Here is an 18,347-nt window from a genome sequence, read left to right as displayed (position 1 = left end):
ATGGAATAGAATAGAATAGAATAGAATAGAATAGAATAGAATAGAATAGAATAGAATAGAATAGAATAGAATAGAATAGAATAGAAAATATGGAATGGAATGGAATGGAATGGAATGGAATGGAATGGAATAGAATAGAATAGAATAGAATAGAATAGAATAGAATAGAATGGAATAGAATAGAATAGAATATGGAATGGAATGGAATGGAATGGAATAGAATAGAATAGAATAGAATAGAATAGAATAGAATAGAATAGAATAGAATAGAATAGAATAGAATAGAATAGAATAGAATAGAATAGAATAGAATAGAAAATATGGAATGGAATGGAATGGAATGGAATAGAGTAGAATAGAATAGAATAGAATAGAATAGAATAGAATAGAATAGAATAGAATAGAATAGAATAGAATAGAATAGAATAGAATAGAATAGAATAGAAAATATGGAATGGAATGGAATGGAATGGAATAGAATAGAATTGAATAGAATATGGAATGGAATGGAATGGAATGGAATAGAATTGAATAGAATATGGAATGGAATGGAATGGAATAGAATAGAATAGAATAGAATAGAATAGAATAGAATAGAATAGAATAGAATAGAATAGAATAGAAAATATGGAATGGAATGGAATGGAATGGAATGGAATAGAATTGAATAGAATATGGAATGGAATGAAATGGAATGGAATAGAATTGAATAGAATATGGAATGGAATGGAATAGAATTGAATAGAATATGGAATGGAATAGAATAGAATAGAATAGAATAGAATAGAATAGAATAGAATAGAATAGAATAGAATAGAATAGAATAGAATAGAATAGAATAGAATAGAATAGAATAGAATAGAATAGAATAGAATATATGGAATGGAATGGAATGGAATGGAATAGAATAGAATAGAATAGAATAGAATAGAATAGAATAGAATAGAATAGAATAGAATAGAATAGAATAGAAAATATGGAATGGAATGGAATGGAATGGAATGGAATAGAATAGAATTGAATAGAATATGGAATGGAATGGAATGGAATGGAATGGAATGGAATGGAATGGAATAGAATAGAATTGAATAGAATATGGAATGGAATGGAATGGAATAGAATTGAATAGAATATGGAATAGAATAGAATAGAATAGAATAGAATAGAATAGAATAGAATAGAATAGAATAGAATAGAATAGAATAGAATAGAATAGAAAATATGGAATGGAATGGAATGGAATGGAATAGAATAGAATAGAATAGAATAGAATAGAATAGAATAGAATAGAATAGAATAGAATAGAATAGAATAGAATAGAATAGAATAGAATAGAATAGAATATGGAATGGAATAGAATAGAATAGAATAGAATAGAATAGAATAGAATAGAATAGAATAGAATAGAATAGAATAGAATAGAATAGAATAGAATAGAATAGAATAGAATAGAAATATGGAATGGAATGGAATAGAACGGAACGGAACAGACTTCTTTAAGTGTGATTGGACACACCTGTTTAAGGCCCCCCACGGTCTCCCCTGGCTTACTAAGATACCTCAAGCAACTGCTTCCCCTCTCCCCCAATCCTGCCACACCGGGTCAGTTACCTAAGTGAACTGTTGTAACTCGGGGATTACCCATAGTTACAATCATTAATCCTAAAATACAAACAGCAAGTGATAAATCATAAGATACCAACAGGAGAAGATGGTATGAAAGATGAGAAAGGATGAGAAATGAGATTTGGTCCTGTTTCTTCGTTTCTAACCTTCTTGGATGAGAAGCAAAACATTTTCAAAGGGGAAAAAAAAGTTAAAAGTCCAGTTGCCTGTTGCAAAAAGCACATTTGGGACAACCATGAGCTGGATGATTGAGAATCTCCATAGAGTTGTCTTAGGTTAGCTAACTAGCTTTATCCCCTTCTAAAAGTTTCAGATTAATTAGTGTGACCCAGACTAATGCCTCCTTAAGTAACACCAGCTGCGTCCCACCAGGCTCAAGGTTGACTCAGCCTTCCATCCTTCCGAGGTGGGTAAAATGAGGACCCAGATTGTTGGGGGCAATTAAGCTGACTTTGTAATAATGCCGCTTAGGGGGGGGTGTGTGAAAGCCCTAATAAGCAGGCATATACATAGAATGAAGGCTACTGCTAAGCTTGTAAGCCGCCCTGAGTCTTCGGAGAAGGGCGGGATATAAATGGAATTAAAATAAAAATAAATAAATAAAATAAACAAGCAGGATCTAAGCTCTTGGCCACCCACTTCAATGGGCCTGCCCTTCATCCAGTTTAACATGGCATGTGAACAGAGCCCAGGGTGCTCCAGAACACTTTTGTCCCATTTCCACTTAATGGATGTTTGTCTTCTTCTCGTGATTCACCATCTACTGGGAAACTGGGGGAAAAAAATAAACACATTATTTGAATAGAATAGATTCCAAGAGAGTAAGCAGAGGTACATTGGAAGGAATGTGGTGGCACTTGCAGCTTCAAGTGTGCTCACAGACAGCCTGGGCCGGGGAATTCTCCATTGTGTGCCTGCTTACTCTCTTGAAATCCCTTCCTCTCCAATCTCTCCGTTATGTGGGACAGGGATGGAGAGAGAAGAAAAACAAATGGGTCACGGACAGGAGAGATTGCCTACAAAAGGCTGCCTGGAGGCGGTTCGGGTCTGGATGGGGAGGAACAGGCTTCGACTCAACCCTGACAAGACCGAGTGGCTGTGCGTACCGGCATCTCGGGATATTCAGGATATCCCATCTCTCTCTATGGGGGGTGAGTTATTACTCCCCATAGATAGGGCTCGCAACTTGGGAGTCCTCCGAGATTCACAGCTTTCTCTAGAAGACCATATAGTAGCTGTGACTAGGGGGGCCTTCGCCCAGGTTCGCCTGGTGCGCCAATTGCGGCCCTATCTAGACCGGGATGCCTTACGTACGGTCACTCACGCCCTCGTGACCTCTCGTCTGGACTACTGCAACGCTCTCTACATGGGGCTGCCCTTGAGGACCACTCAGAGGCTCCAGCTGGTACAGAATGCAGCCGCGAGAGTTGTGTTGGGAGTTTCCAGACACTCCCATGTTACACCTCTGCTCCACGAGCTGCATTGGCTTCCAGTTGTCTTCCGGGTGAGATTCAAGGTGTTGGTAATGACCTACAAAGCCCTACATAGCATGGGTCCGGGATACCTTGGGGAGCACCTGCAGCCGGCATTAACTTCCCTCCGTCCAGTGCGTTTCCACAGAGAGGGCCTCCTCAGGGTGCCACCGGTCAAAGAATGTCGACTGGTGGCCCCCAGGGGGAGGTCCTTCTCTGTGGGCGCGCCGGATTTATGGAACCATCTTCCGGTTGAGCTCCGGATGGCACCCGACCTTCGCTCCTTCCGGCGCAATCTAAAGACCTACCTGTTCGAACAAGCCGGCCTGGCCTGATGGGATGGGGTTGGGTTTTATTAATCTGTTTTAATCTATTTTTAATGTGTGTTAACTTATTCATGAGCATTTGTTTAATCGTTTTTAATTTTTGTATCTTGTTTTTTAATATGTATTGCCCTGTTCACCGCCCTGAGTCCTTCGGGAGAAGGGCGGTATACAAATAAAATTAAGAAATAAATAATAATAAATAATAAAAGTACCTGGTTTTTTTGTTTTGATTTTGATTTCTGTTTTTGTTTCTCTTTCTCTTTCTCTCTCTCTCTCTCTCTCTCTCTCTCTCTCTGTCACACACACACACACACACACCTTTTAAAACAATTACTCTGTAAGGGAGGGAAAAACATATCAGTCACAGGACATTTGGCAATGGTGTTCACATGACTGAGAGACATTGTATATAGGTCATAAATGTGGACATTGGTAATAAGGTTTTTCAGCACCACCGTAACTTTGGTCACTGAATGAGGCAGGCAGTAAATGAAGTCTACCTGTAGGTCTTTTGCCAGCAGGAACTAGTAGATACGTGGGACAAGGATATGCGGAGACAGCAGGTTCAGCTTCTAGATTTATTGAGGTACACCAAGGCAAGGCAGTGGGGTTACAGCTCCCTTATATAGCCCGCTGTTCGTTGGTTCCGCCAATCCCTGGACCCGCTGCTTTCCCGCTCGTCGGATGGGCCAATCGTCTGCGTTGGTTTCTGACAGCTCGGGTCTACGTGTGGAGCTGTCAACGTTGCGCCTGCGTATTAGCTGCCGGCAATTTGACAGCTGTCAAATTGCCGCGTGCTGAACTGTCAATGGAGATTTACCTCACGAAGCGTTCTAAAACCATTTCAACTTGATGTAACATAACTAACGAATAATGTCATTAACATGTGAACACTTAATATAATTAACAGATGAATACATATCAGGAACTTTCCCCCCCCCTCATGGTCACATGACCATGTCAGGCCTTGGCAACTGGCCACATTTACAGTCGTTTGCAATGTGACCGAGTTTTATCAAAGCAGTTCAGGGACGCCTGAACCACAAGATGGCCGGGAGATAAATTTAATAAATAAATAAAAACAAAAACTGGCATTTATTTCTGGTTCTCAGCCAAACCAGCCCATAACGAACCGTTGGTTGGCTTAACCACTGCACCATCGCTTGATGACTGACTGGCTCAAAAACAGCAACCGTTGAGAGGGACCTTGGAGTCCTAGTGGACAATCAAAACACACGAGACAGTAGTTTGCGGTGAGTGGCAGCTAAAAAAGCTAATACACAATCCTTGGTTGTGTAAACAGAAGCATAGAATCAAAATCAGGTGAGGTATTAGTTGTTGTTGTTAGTTGCGAAGTCGTGTCCGACCCATCGTGACCCTATGGACAATGTTCCTCCAGGCCTTCCTGTCCTCTACCATCTTCTGGTAGAGGACAGGAGTCCATTTAAGCTCACGCCTACTGCTTCAGTGACTCCATCCAGCCACCTCATTCTCTGTCGTCCCCTTCTTCTCCTGCCCTCCATCTTTCCCAGCATGAGGCTCTTCTCCAGTGAGTCCTTCCTTCTCATTAGGTGGCCAAAGTATTTGAGTTTCAGCTTCAGGATCTGGCCTTCTAAAGAGCAGTCAGGGTTGATCTCCTCTAGGACTGACCGGTTTGATCGCCTTGCGGTCCAAGGGACTCGCAGGAGTCTTCTCCAGCACCACAGTTCAAAGGCCTCAATTCTTTGGCGCTCAGCCTTTCTTATGGTCCAGCTTTCACTGCCATACATTGCAACTGGGAAGACCATAGCCTTGACCTACGCACTTTTGTTGACAGGGTGATGTCTCTGCTTTTTAGTGTGTTGTCTAGATTTGCCATGGCTTTCCTCCCCAGGAGCAAGCGTCTTTTAATTTCTTGGCTACAGTCCCCATCTGCAGTGATCTTGGAGCCCAGGAAAATAAAATCTGTCACTACCTCCATTTCTTCCCCATCTATTTGCCAGGAATTGAGAGGGCCGGATGCCATGATCTTGGTTTTCTTAATGTTTAGTTTCAACCCAACTTTTGCACTCTCCTTCTTCACCCGCAACAAGAGGCTCTTCAGTTCCTCTTCACTTTCTGCCATTACAGTGGTATCATCTGCATATCTTAGGTTGTTGATGTTTCTTCCGGCAATCTTAATTCCAACTTTTGATTCATCTAGCCCTGCCTTTCTCATGATGTGCTCTGCATATAAGTTAAATAGGCAAGGCGACAGTATACAGCCTTGCCGGACTCCTTTCCCAATTTTGAACCAATCAGTGGTTCTGTGTCCAGTTCTCACTGTTGCTTCTTGGCCCGCATATAGGTTTCTCAAGAGACAAATAAGATGGTCTGGTATGCCCATCTCTTTAAGGACTTGCCAGAGTTTGTTATGATCCACACAATCAAAGGCTTTAGCATAGTATTAGTACCACTTTATAAATCCTTGGTGTGGCCACACCTGGAATACCATATCCAGTTTTGGTCAAGGCATTACAGAAAAGATGTTGAGACTTCGGCAAAAAGTGCAAAGAAGAGCAACTAGGATGATTAAAGGCCTGGGAGATAAAAACATCTGGAGAACGGTTGCAGGAATTGGGTATGGCCAATCTAGGGAAAAGAAGGACCAGGAGTGACAGGATAGCAGTATTCCAGGATTTGAGGGGCTGCCACAAAGAAGAGGGGGGTCAAATTATTCCCCAGAGCTCCAGAAGGCAAGATGAGAAACAATGGATGGGAACTAACCAAGGAAAGCAACCTGCAATTAAGGAGAAATTTCCTAACAGTGAGGACAATCAGCCTAACAACTTGCCTTCAGAAGTTGTGGGTGGTCCATCACGGGAGGTTTTTAAAGAAGAAATTGGAGAATGATTTGTCTGAAATGGTATAGGGTTTCCTGCTTGAACAGGGGTTTAGACTAGAAGACCTCCAAGGTCCCTTTCCAGCTCCATTCTGATTACAGACTACAGAGGTCGCTTTACGATCACAGCATTCACTTAACAATCTCTGCAAAAAAAAAAAGGTCGTAAAATCAGGTCGGTCACATGGGTGATTCGATTTATGACCATCACAAGTTATGACCTTGATGGGTATGTATGTATGTATGTATGTATGTATGTATGTATGTATGTATGTATTTATTTATTTATTTATTTATTTATTTATTTATTTATTTATTCGGTTTATATACCGCCCTATTCCCAAAGGACTCAGGGCGGTTTACAAGGCAAAATTTAAAAACAATCCAATAAAAATTAAAATAAATTAAAATAAATTAAATTAAGTCTAGCCACAAAAATTAAATCACAATTTAAAAACATTAAACCCCTCAGTCCAGACCTAATGGGTAGGTCTGGATTACTTAGTGCCGTATCTGAACCTTGTTATAATAATAATAATAATAATAATAATAATAATAATAATAATAATAATAATAATAATAATAATAATCCAGTAAATTTATATGCTGCCTGACTCCCAGAGACTCTAGGTGACTTAAAATTGTTAAAAACATTGGAAACAAAAGACACGCACACACACACCAAAAAACCAGCGTAAGACAAAAGATAGCAGATGATCTTCCTCTGCATATTTCCTGACGCTCTCTAGCCCATAACGTCCTATCAGAGTCACGTTTCAACAAACAGGAGAAAAAAAGAAATGATCAATTCTGTTCCTCTTGCACGAAGCCAGCCTATTAATTTTTGCTGAGCTCAGCATCCAAAAAAAAAAAAAGTTTTTGCAAAGCAGGAACCGACGGGTGTTTTTTTTAATTTTCATTTTTTTGTTACCACGCATATTTGTGAGTCTGTTTTTCTCTCTCTCTAATGTATTCTGCTACAGCTTCATCAACCAAGTGGGGGGGGGGACGAAAGGCATCCAAAAGGTGACAAGAAGTGTTGCTTGTAAAGTGTGCTGGGGGAAAACGCTCAGGCAGCAAGATCAAAAGAGGTCGAGGCAAAGCAAGATCACGGGGTTTAATCTGGGTTTAACCCAGGTCCTAGAATTTCTCAACGTGTTCTAGACCAGAGTTTCTCAACCTTGGCAACGTTAATACATGTGGGTGTCAACTCCCAGAATCCCCCAGCCAGTCTTAAAGCGGCCAAGATGGATAAACACTATCCTAGCCTACATCTAGAACAGGGGTCTTCAAACTTGGCCCTTTTATGACTTGTGGACTTCAACTCCCAGGATTCTGGAATTCTGGGAGTTGAAGTCCACAAGTCATAAAAGGGCCAAGTTTGAAGACCCCCCTAATCTAGAATGTCTTAACCCTGCAGATAATTACTGCACCTATCATCTCTGGTGGCTGAAAGAGACAAATTGCCTTTGGATGATGGTGATTTTAGGAAAAAATATCCCATTATCCCATCAACAATATCCCATTATCCCTGCAACAAAGATGATTGGGGGACTGGAGGCTAAAACATATAGGGAACGGTTGCTGGAATTGGGTATGTGTAGTTTAATGAAGAGAAGGGTGAGGGGTGACACGATAGCAGTGTTCCAATATCTCAGGGGCTGCCCCAAAGAAAAGGAAGTCAAGCTATTCTCCAAAGCACCTGAAGGCAAAGACAAGAAGCAACGGATGGAAACTAATCCAGGAGAGAAGCAACCTAGAACTAAGGAGAAACTTCCTGACAGTTGAAACAATTAACCAGAGGAACAACCTGCCTCCAGAGGTGGTGAATGCTCCAACACTGGAAGTTTTTAAGAAGAGACTGGACAGCCATTTGCCTGAAATGGTATAGGGTTTCCTGCCTTAGCAGGGGGTTGGACTAGATGACCTCCAAGGTCCCTTCCAACTTCTTCTTCTTCTTCTTCTTCTTCTTCTTCTTCTTCTTCTTCTTCTTCTTCTTCTTCTTCTTCTTCTTCTTCTTCTTCTTCCTTTTCTTCTTCTTCTTCTTCTCTTCTTCTTCTTCTTCTTCTTCTTCTTCTTCTTCTTCTTCTTCTTCTTCTTCTTCTTCTTCTTCTTCTTCTTCTTCTTCTTCTTCTTCTTATTCTTATTATTATTATTATCCCATCCCATGGCTTTATCCTTTTTTTCCTAGAAATTAAAAAGTTCCCCCCACCCCACCCCAAACCGATGGGTTTTTTTTCAAACTTGGTAACTTTAAAAATGGGTGAACTTCAATTCCCAGTATTCCCCAGCCAACATCTTAAAAGTTACCAAGCTTGAAAAAACACTGCCCCGAAATTTAATCTGCAAATATATTATTTGTCTAGGTTTTTCCTCCAGAAATCCTGTCACTGAGGCTGTTTGCGGGCTATATCCCTACCTTTTTGCTTTTTTGCCTTTTAATGAAATTTAGCTTAGCTCCTCTGGGTTTCATATCACATAGTTGTGAAATAACACCTACGTGGTTGTGAAACAAAGTCATGGTTACGGCTCTCTTTTTATGATAGGCAATATTTTTTTTTACTATTGCTGTTATTGATTCTGAAAACATGTTCACCTTTGTCTCTAAAACTTCTAGAATTTCATTTCCTCAATAAAAAGAGGTTCACCACTTTTTCGGTCATTGGTTCCACCTTATTCTTACTATCCAGAATCTTTAATTTTATACTAATTAAAATAAGAGAATTGCAGAAAGATAGCTCCTGTTCATTATATTGTAATGTATTGGGTATTTTTCAGACCAAATTCCAACATTTTATTAATGCTAGGTGGGATTTTCACGAGAGTAAAATCGACCTCCGCATGACACTTTAAATCTATCTGGAGGAACGATAGAAAAGGGGGAAAATAAGGAAAATAAATCTACATATTTCTCTCAGGCACATAATTACCAAAACAGGCAAGCGGTAACATGTTTTGTTCCCATGTGTCAAATATGGCAAGAGTAACATGGAGGTGTTTAAAAACAGAGAGGCAGTTTGGTGCAGTGATTTTAAAAACGTTGGACTAAAAATTTAGGGAGGAAAGTTGCAAAATTATTTGGGGCCTGTCTGGCCTAACCTACCTCACAGGGTTGTTGCGGTGGGAAAAATAGGAAGCAGGAACATTAGCTGCGCTGGCTTGAGTGTGCGCTGTCAAATAAAGGCAGGATATAATTCTAAGGGACATGGTGGCAAAGTGGGTTAGGACGCTGAGCTTGTCGATCTGAAGGTCGGCAGTTTGGCGGGTCGAATCCCGAGTGCCGCATAACAGAGTGAGCGCCTGTTACTCGTCCCAGCTTCTGCCAACCTAGCAGTTCGAAAGCACGTAAAATGCAAGTAGAAAAATAGGGACCACTCCGGTGGGAAGGTAACAGAGTTCTGTGCGCCTTTGGCGTCTAGTCATGCCGGCCACGTGACCACGGAGATGTCCTCGGACGAGCGCTGGCTCTTCGGCTTTGAAACGGAGATGAGCACCGGCCCCTAGAGTCGGAAACGACTAGCACGCATGTGCGGGGGAACCTTTACCTTTACCTTTACTATAATTCTAAAATTAACATGCAATCAGCGAAAAGACTTAATGCAAGGGAGAATTTTAAGGGGGCAGTTTTAAGTGGAATTTCCTGGAAGTCAGCAGCCCTCAAGGCAGGGGAACTTGAAAGATAAGTACAGGAGGTCCTTGACTTACAACCATTGGTTTAAGTGACCGTTTGAAATTACAACAGCACTGGGGGGAAACATGACTTATGAGCATTTATCACACGACCGTTGCACCATCCCCAAGGTCCCACAATCAAAATTGGGGCATTTGGCAACTGGTTCGTAGTTATGACGGCCGCAGCGTCCCAGGGTTCTGTGATCGCTTTTTGAGTCCTTCTGACTTAACAACCGTACTACTTGCAGTAATTCACTTGCAGTGATTCACTTAACAACTGGGGCAAGAAAAGTCGTAAAACGGGGCAAAACCCACTTAACAAATGTCTCGCTTAGCAACAGATAATTTTGGGCTCAATTACCTGTAGACACTTGAATACTGGCATATATTTTATGATGGTTGGACTGTCCCAGGGTCATGTGATACCATTTGTAACCGCGGCTTCCAACAAGCCAAGTTAACAGAGGAAGCCAAGTTCACTTAAGGACCGCACGATTCTCTTCAACAACTGCAGTGATTCGCTTAACAACTGTGGCAAAAAGGACATAAAATGCAGCAAAACTCACGATACACCTGTCTTAGCAACAGAAATGTTGGGCTACATTATAGAATAGAATAGAGCTGGAAGGGACCTTGGAGGTCTTCTAGTCCAGCCCCCTGTTCAAGCAGGAGGACCTATACCATCTCTAGTCTCTTCTTAAAAGATTCCAGTGATGGAGCGTCCACGATTTCTGGTGGCCAGCTGTTCCACTGGTTAATTGTCCTCACTGTCAGGAAGTTTCTCCTTAATTGCAGGTTAATCTCTCCTTGACCAGTTTCCAACCATTGTCTCTCGTCGTTCCCTCTAGTGCTCTGGTGAAAAACCTGGCCCCCTCTGCCTTGTGGCAGACCCCATTGTGGTTGTAAACCAAGGTCTACCTGCATGTACAGTCTTCAGATGCAAACGTTGTGCAGGATGAGCTGTCTCGCAGCTGACCCAAAGGTAGGGGGGTCTCACCGGCAATGGGAGAAATCCCCCCACCCAGGAAGGGAGTTTCCTGGAAGAATTTTTCTCGTGTAGATCAATATCCATGCCGATTAGCCACATGAGGGTGATCCTCCACAAAGTTGTCTGTGGAGATTCTCAGTCACCCAGGTCCTGGTTGTCCCAAAGGGGCTTTTTCAGGAGGCAACTGGACTTTCTTGTTTTTCCTTTGAAGACGTTTCGCTTCTCATCCCAGAAGCTTCTTCAGCTCTGATCGGATGGTGGGGGAAAATGGGAGGATTTATACTCCTTAAAGGTAAAGGTTCCCCCGCACATGTGTGCTAGTCGTTTCCGACTCTAGGGGCCGGTGCTCATCTCCGTTTCAAAGCCAAAGAGACAGCGCTTGTCCGAGGACGTCTCCGTGGTCATGTGGCCGGCATGACTGGACACCAAAGGCGCACGGAACGCTGTTACCTTCCCACCGGAGTGGTCCCTATTTTTCCACTTGCATTTTTACGTGCTTTCGAACTGCTAGGTTGGCAGAAGCTGGGACGAGTAACAGGCGCTCACTCTGTTACGCGGCACTCGGGATTTGACCCGCCAAACTGCCGATCTTCTGATCGACAAGCTCAGCGTCCTAACCCACTGAGCCACAGCGTCCCTTATACTCCTTGCAGAGAGATAAACCTCCAGGTGTCCTCAACAGCTCTCCAAAAGGAGGCAAATGACCAGCTTGTCGGCAAGGAGTGTAAGTCCTTCCATTTTCCCCGCCATCCAGTCCGAGCTGAAGAAGCTTCTGGGATGAGAAGCGAAACGTCTTCAAAGTAAAGACAAAGAAGGCCTACTCGCCTCCTGAAAAAAGCACCTCCTCCATTTTTTTTGAAACTTGCCCAGGGGGCTCCAGGGCACATCAAAATGGCAGTTCCACAGGAGGGGAACTACAGTACGGGTAGTGCTCGACTTGCAACAGTTCCCTTAGCAACCATTCAAAGTTACAACATGACTTCTTGTGGCCGTTTTTCACACAGACAACCCTGCCAGCAACCTCACGATCATGTGATCAGCACTCAAGTGCTTGGCCAATGACTTCTATTTACCACGGTTGCAGGATCCTGGGTTCAGGCGATGCCCCTTTCGCGACCTTCTGTCCAGCAAATTCGCCCAGGTTCGCCTGGTGCGCCAGTTGCGGCCCTATCTAGACCGGGAGGCCTTGCGCACGGTCACTCATGCGCTCGTGACCTCTCGTTTGGACTACTGCAACGCTCTCTACATGGGGCTGCCCTTGAGGACCACTCGGAGGCTCCAACTGGTACAGAATGCAGCCGCGAGAGTTGTGTTGGGAGTTTCCCGATACTCCCATGTTACACCCTTGCTCCGTGAGCTGCATTGGCTCCCAGTTGTCTTCGTGTGAGATTCAAGGTGCTGGTAATGACCTACAAAGCCCTACATGGCAGGGGTCTGGAATACCTTAGGGAGCACCTGCGGCCGGCGTCAACTTCCTCGCCGCCCAGTGTGCTCCCACAGAGAGGGCCTCCTCAGGGCTCCACCGGTCAGAGAATGTCGACTGGTGGCTCCCAGGGGGAGGGCCTTCTCTGTGGGCGCACCGGATTTATGGAACCGTCTTCCGGTCGAGCTCCGGATGGCGCCCGACCTTTGCTCCTTCGGCAGGATCTAAAGACCTACTTGTTCGAACAAGCCGGCCTGGCCTGATGGGTTTGGGTTTTATTGTTTTTTTATGTATTTTAACTTATTGTTATAGTTTTGGGGCATCTTGTTTAATCTCTTTTAATTGTTGTATTCTTGTCTTTTAACATGTATTGCCCTGTTCACCGCCCTGAGTCCTTCGGGAGAAGGGCGGTATACAAATATACTGCTAAGTTTGTAAGCCACCCTGAGTCTTCGGAGAAGGGCGGGATATAAATGTAATAAAAATTTTAAAAAATTATTATTATTAGTAGTAGTCTCTTCTTAAAAACCTCCAGTGATGGAGCGCTTCGTTTAAGACCTGTGGCAAGAAAGGTCGTAAAACGAGGCAAAGCCCAGCGAACCAGCGTCTCACTCAGCAACATCAACGTTGGGCTCAGTTACGGCCGTAAGTCCAGGACTAAGTGAATAACGTCGGCCCGCATTTAAAGGCTGGGATGGGGAAACGGTCCCCCCCCCTATAACTCTCTCTCTCTCTCTCTCCATTGCCCTGATCTCCCGCTGGTCTCCCAAAGGTAATAATAATAATAATAATAATAATTAATAATTAATAATAATAATAATAATAAATAATAATAATTAATAATAATAATAATAATAATAATAATAATAGTAATAATAATAATAATAATAATAATATAAAGTTGGAAGGGACCTTGGACCCTATACCAGTTGTCGGCAACCTTGGCTCTTTTATGACTCGCGGACTTCAACTCCCAGAATTCCCGAGCCAGCTATGGCTCGGGAATTCTGGGAGTTGAAGTCCGCGAGTCATAAAAGAGCCAAGGTTGCCGACCCCTGCCCTATACCATTTCCCCAAGCCCCTGTGGAGCAACCTCTCCTCCGCCCTCCTCACAACGACCCCGCCAGGTTGGCCGTCCGTCCGGCGGGAGGGAGGCAGGGAGGGAGGGAGGGGCCGGAGTCGACCACGTGCCGCGCCCGCCCTTTTCTCTCCCGCCGCCGCCGCCGCCGCGCGGTGACGTCATCGGCTCCTCAGGTTGGCTCACCTTCCAATCCGGGCGCGCCTTTCCGCGGGTCGAGCGGGGCGGGGGAGGGGGGGGAGAAAGAAGACGCCCTCCCCGCCCCCTCATTGGCCGCGCGCCCGTTCCGCCCTCCCCCCCTCCGCCCCTCCGCCCCCGCCCTGCTCTGCATATTCATGAGCGGGCGGGCGCGAGGGCGGGGCGGAAGCGGAAGCGTTGCGCGGAGACGGTTTCCGAGGAGTCGAGGGTATAAAGCGCCCTTCGCCGCTGCTGGCCCGTCGCCGCTCCTGCCGCCGCCCCCCCCACCCCTCCTCGCGAGTCGTGGCCGCGCCGGACGCCCCGCAGCGACCCCCGGAGCAGCCCCGTCCCGAGCGCCGTCCACGCAGCCGGCCCCTGCCACGGGGAGCAGCCGGGCCCCGGCGGAGCAGCGCGGTCCGTGAGGAGCAGGTAGCAACCGAGCCGGGCCCCTTCCCTCCCTCCCTCCCTCCGAGCGGGCCTTCCCCACCCGGCGGCGGCGGCGGCGGCGGCGTTGGACTCGCGGGAAGGATGCGGGAAGGGGCGTCCTCACGACCTCTTTGCCCGCGACACGCGTCTGCACGTCGGAACGCGCGCGCGCCGTCTCTCTCTCTCACTCACTCTTCCCCTGCACCCCCACCCCCCCTCTCTCTCTTCCCCTGCACTCTCTCTCTCTCTCTCTTCCCCTGCACCCTCTCTCTCTCTGTCTCTCTGTCTCTCTCTCTCTCTGTCTCTCTCTCTCTCTCTCTGTCTCTCTCTCTCTCTCTCTCTTTTCCCCTGCACCCTCTCTCTCTCTCTGTCTCTCTCTGTCTCTCTCTCTCTCTCTCTGTCTCTCTCTCTCTCTCTCTCTTTTCCCCTGCACCCTCTCTCTCTCTCTGTCTCTCTCTCTCTCTGTCTCTCTCTCTCTCTCTCTCTCTGTCTCTCTCTCTCTCTCTTCCCCTGCACCCTCTCTCTCTCTCTCTCTCTCTCTCTCTCTCTCTCTCTTTTCCCCTGCACCCTCTCTCTCTCTGTGTCTCTCTCTCTCTCTCTCTTCCCCTGCACCCTCCCTCTCTCTCTCTCTCTCTCTCTCTCTCCCCTGCACCCTCTCTCTCTCTCTGTCTCTCTCTGTCTCTCTCTCTCTCTCTCTGTCTCTCTCTCTCTCTCTCTCTTTTCCCCTGCACCCTCTCTCTCTCTCTGTCTCTCTCTCTCTCTGTCTCTCTCTCTCTCTCTCTCTCTGTCTCTCTCTCTCTCTCTTCCCCTGCACCCTCTCTCTCTCTCTCTCTCTCTCTCTCTCTCTCTCTCTTTTCCCCTGCACCCTCTCTCTCTCTGTGTCTCTCTCTCTCTCTCTCTTCCCCTGCACCCTCCCTCTCTCTCTCTCTCTCTCTCTCTCTTCCCCTGCACCCTCTCTCTCTCTCTCTGTCTCTCTCTCTCTTCCCCTGCACCCTCTCTCTCTCTCTGTCTCTCTCTCTCTCTGTCTCTCTCTCTCTCTCTCTTCCCTGCACCCTCTCTCTCTCTCTCTCTCTCTCTGTCTCTCTCTCTCTCTCTCTCTCTTTTCCCCTGCACCCTCTCTCTCTCTCTGTCTCTCTCTCTCTCTCTCTTCCCCTGCACCCTCTCTCTCTCTCTCTCTCTGTCTCTCTCTCTCTCTCTCTCTTTTCCCCTGCACCCTCTCTCTCTCTCTGTCTCTCTCTCTCTCTGTCTCTCTCTCTCTTCCCCTGCACCCTCCCTCTCTCTCTCTCTCTCTCTCTCTCTCTCTCTTTTCCCTGCACCCTCTCTCTCTCTCTCTCTGTCTGTCTCTCTCTCTCTCTGTCTCTCTCTCTCTCTCTCCTTCCCCTGCACCCTCTCTCTCTCTCTCTCTCTCTGTCTCTCTCTCTCTCTCTCTTTTCCCCTGCACCCTCTCTCTCTCTCTGTCTCTCTCTCGTCTCTCTCTTCCCCTGCACCCTCTCTCTCTCTCTCTCTCTGTCTCTCTCTCTCTCTCTCTCTTTTCCCTGCACCCTCTCTCTCTCTCTGTCTCTCTCTCTCTCTGTCCTCTCTCTCTCTTCCCCTGCACCCTCCCTCTCTCTCTCTCTCTCTCTCTCTCTCTCTTTTCCCCTGCACCCCTCTCTCTCTCTCTCTGTCTGTCTCTCTCTCTCTCTCTCTCTCTCTCTCTCTTCCCTGCACCCCCCACCCCCCTTGCTCGCTTCTTCTGCTTTGGCGTGTCTGTCAGCCCGCAGCTTCTTGGCAGATGAGGGTCGGATCCGCTTTCCCGATGGGCGATGCTTCCCCGTGTCTTGCCTCCCCTCCCCAGAAAAAAAAGAGGGGATGGGGGATGGAGATGCTGGGGAGGATGGTTGCACCTGGAGGGCGCCAGGTTGGGGTTGGTGGGGGTGGTGGTGGAGAGAAGGTGGCTGCGGGCCGAGGTTGCGATGGTTTGGGGTGGGGTGGGGTGGGGGGATGATGATGATGATGATGAGGGGCGGGGGGAAGTGGGCTTGCTTGATCCATCCTTGCTCTGGATTGGCCAGGTCTCCTCTCCATCAAATCCCTCCGCCGCCTTCCTTCCAGACGACCCCCTAAAAAAAAAAAGAGGGGCTGCTTGGCTGGGATGGAGCAGATGGCCCTGGGTGGCTGCTGCTGCTGCTGCGAGGATGCAGGAGGCTGGCTCGCTCCGGTGGTACCGCAGTTGCTCCCTTTGGGTTGAGGCTGGCGCTCCATCCTGTCATTCCTAGCCTGAGCCCGACGGAACAGTTACATAATCCCAGGCTTGGGGTGGGGGTGGGGGGAAGAAGCGCATCCTTGCTGGGTTCCTCAAACCCTCTTCCTCCGGGATGTGCAAAGGCCTCCCCCTTGCTGCAAAATCCCACCCCCACCCCTTTTGCCTGCTTTGTTCCCAGCCCTTGAGATGCTCGTATCTCTGCACGAGTTTGTCCCTACAACCTAAATTGGGGTTAGTTTGCTGGTGGTGGTGGTGGGGAAAAACCATCAGCTTTTTCTTCAGCATGATACCCTGGGGAGAGGCAGTTTAGTCCATCCATCTTCTCTTGCAAGAGGAGGACTCTGGTGGTCTAATTCAGAGGCCCCCAACCTTTTGGGCACCAGGGACCAATTCCGTGGAGAGAAGTTTTCCCGTGGATGGGAGGCTGCGTGGTTTTCTGTGCTGCCTGCATCCCGCGGATGGGGCTTTGCTTTTTGGTGCAGACCGGTTGCTCGCATGCTGCGGGGTGGGTTGGGAGCCACTGGTTGTTGGGGACCACAGGTCTAATTCTTTCCTGGACCAAAGAGTCCTAACGGATCAAAGGAGTTCCATGGACGACATCTCCTCCTGGCAGAGAAGGGGATGATGGGTTTACAAGAGGAGACGGGAGAAGATTTTGAGAAAGGCGATGTGGCACGAAGGGAGATATTCTGATATGGACCGATGGGCGTGATTAGGCAGCTTGAGGATCAGACCACATCCTGAGTGAGAATTTTGGAAGAGAGTTGTGGAGTTTTGTTGGGAGGGATGGGCAGGGATGGATGAAAAGGGAGTCCTGAAGCTTCAATGGACGGGCATAAAGCTTGTAAGCCGCCCTGAGTCTTCGGAGAAGGCCGGGATATGAATGGAATTAAAATAAATAAATAAATAAAAATAAAGCAGAACGTTTGTTCTTCGGCCTCGTAATTGGGGAGATAAGTTGGAGGTCAAACGGCGGGCCTCTTAGGAGGCACGCAGAGGTTGTGGGAAAGGGGAGTGGGCTTTCGGACAGAGAAACCCCCCCCCCCCTTGTGTGAAATGATACCTTAGTTGGGACAGGTCTTGGATGCGAGAGAAGCGTCCTGAGAAACGCGCCAATGGAAATGATTAATGAGGCATTTCTGGCAAAGAAGGGGGGACTCTACTGAGCAGAAGAATTGTGGGTGGGTGGGTGTAGAATTTGGAGAAGGAGAAGACCCAGGAGAGAGAGAGAGAGAGAGGGAGAGAGAGAGAGAGAGGGAGGGAGAGAGAGAGAGAGGGAGAGAGAGAGGGAGGGAGAGAGAGAGGAGAGAGAGAGAGAGAGAGAGAGAGAGAGAGAGAGAGAGAGAGAGAGAAAGTATGGGGAGGATTTTGTACCTGCTTGGTAGACAAACCAGCCCCGGAGAGGAGTAACTTGCTGGTTGCAAAATGATCTAAGAGCTGCGAATGGCACAAAAAAGGAGGAAGCGATTTCAGCGGTTATGCAACCAAGCAGATTGTCCGGGAATGCTTTTGCAGACACCAGGTAGAAGAGAAGGGGGTCCTTTGATGGCAGTTGGAAAAGATTTCATGCTGGGGTTGCTTTGAATTAGTCGGGGGGAAACCTTGTGGGGGGGGGAGGGCGGGATAGAGGGTGCCTGCTAGGGGGAGAGTTGAGCCTAAGGCTCTCTGCACGGGGATTTTGGATGATGGTCAAGAGCAGCGTTTCCCAACCTTAGGAACTTGAAGATGCGTGGACTTCAACTCCCAGAATTCCCCAGCCAGCTATGCTGGCTGGGGAATTCTGGGAGTTGAAGTCCACGCATCTTCAAGTTCCTAAGGTTGGGAAACGCTGGTCAAGAGTGTCCACTGAGGCTCTCGGTCTAACAGGTTTCCCGAGAGGGGTAAGGCATTTTAGACTCAAAAGAGGAGCCAGCCGGTCCAGGCAATGTGAATGAAGAGGCATTTGTGCTGTCGGGACGCGAAGGCCACCTTAAATTGCTCCTTATGCTAGCCTAAGAAAAGAAGATGGAAGCAGTGAGAGAAGGGAGGGGAAAAATGCACCTGGAAAGAGAAATTGA

General features: G+C 46.8%; 1 protein-coding gene across 7 annotated transcripts in view; it reads left to right on the top strand.

Annotated features, from left to right (window-relative positions):
• Window positions 1-13,780: 13,780 nt before the first annotated feature.
• The window catches only part of SLC45A4 (solute carrier family 45 member 4), a 105,591-nt gene continuing 101,024 nt past the window's right edge, over window positions 13,781-18,347 (top strand). For 3 of the 7 annotated variants that reach the window (XM_083360066.1, XM_083360064.1, XM_083360070.1), the window contains exon 1: window positions 13,781-14,051. The gene's annotated coding sequence lies outside the window, so the exon portion shown is untranslated. The remainder of the gene's footprint in view (window positions 14,052-18,347) is intronic. The other 4 variants (XM_083360067.1, XM_083360063.1, XM_083360069.1 and 1 more) reach the window with 2 other exon arrangements.

This window comes from Vipera ursinii (genome assembly GCF_947247035.1).
Source record: "Vipera ursinii genome assembly, chromosome: 3".
Lineage (NCBI taxonomy): Eukaryota > Metazoa > Chordata > Lepidosauria > Squamata > Viperidae > Vipera > Vipera ursinii.
The sequence above is the reverse complement of the archived record's forward strand: the minus strand, read 5'-3'. Positions and strand labels throughout refer to the sequence as shown.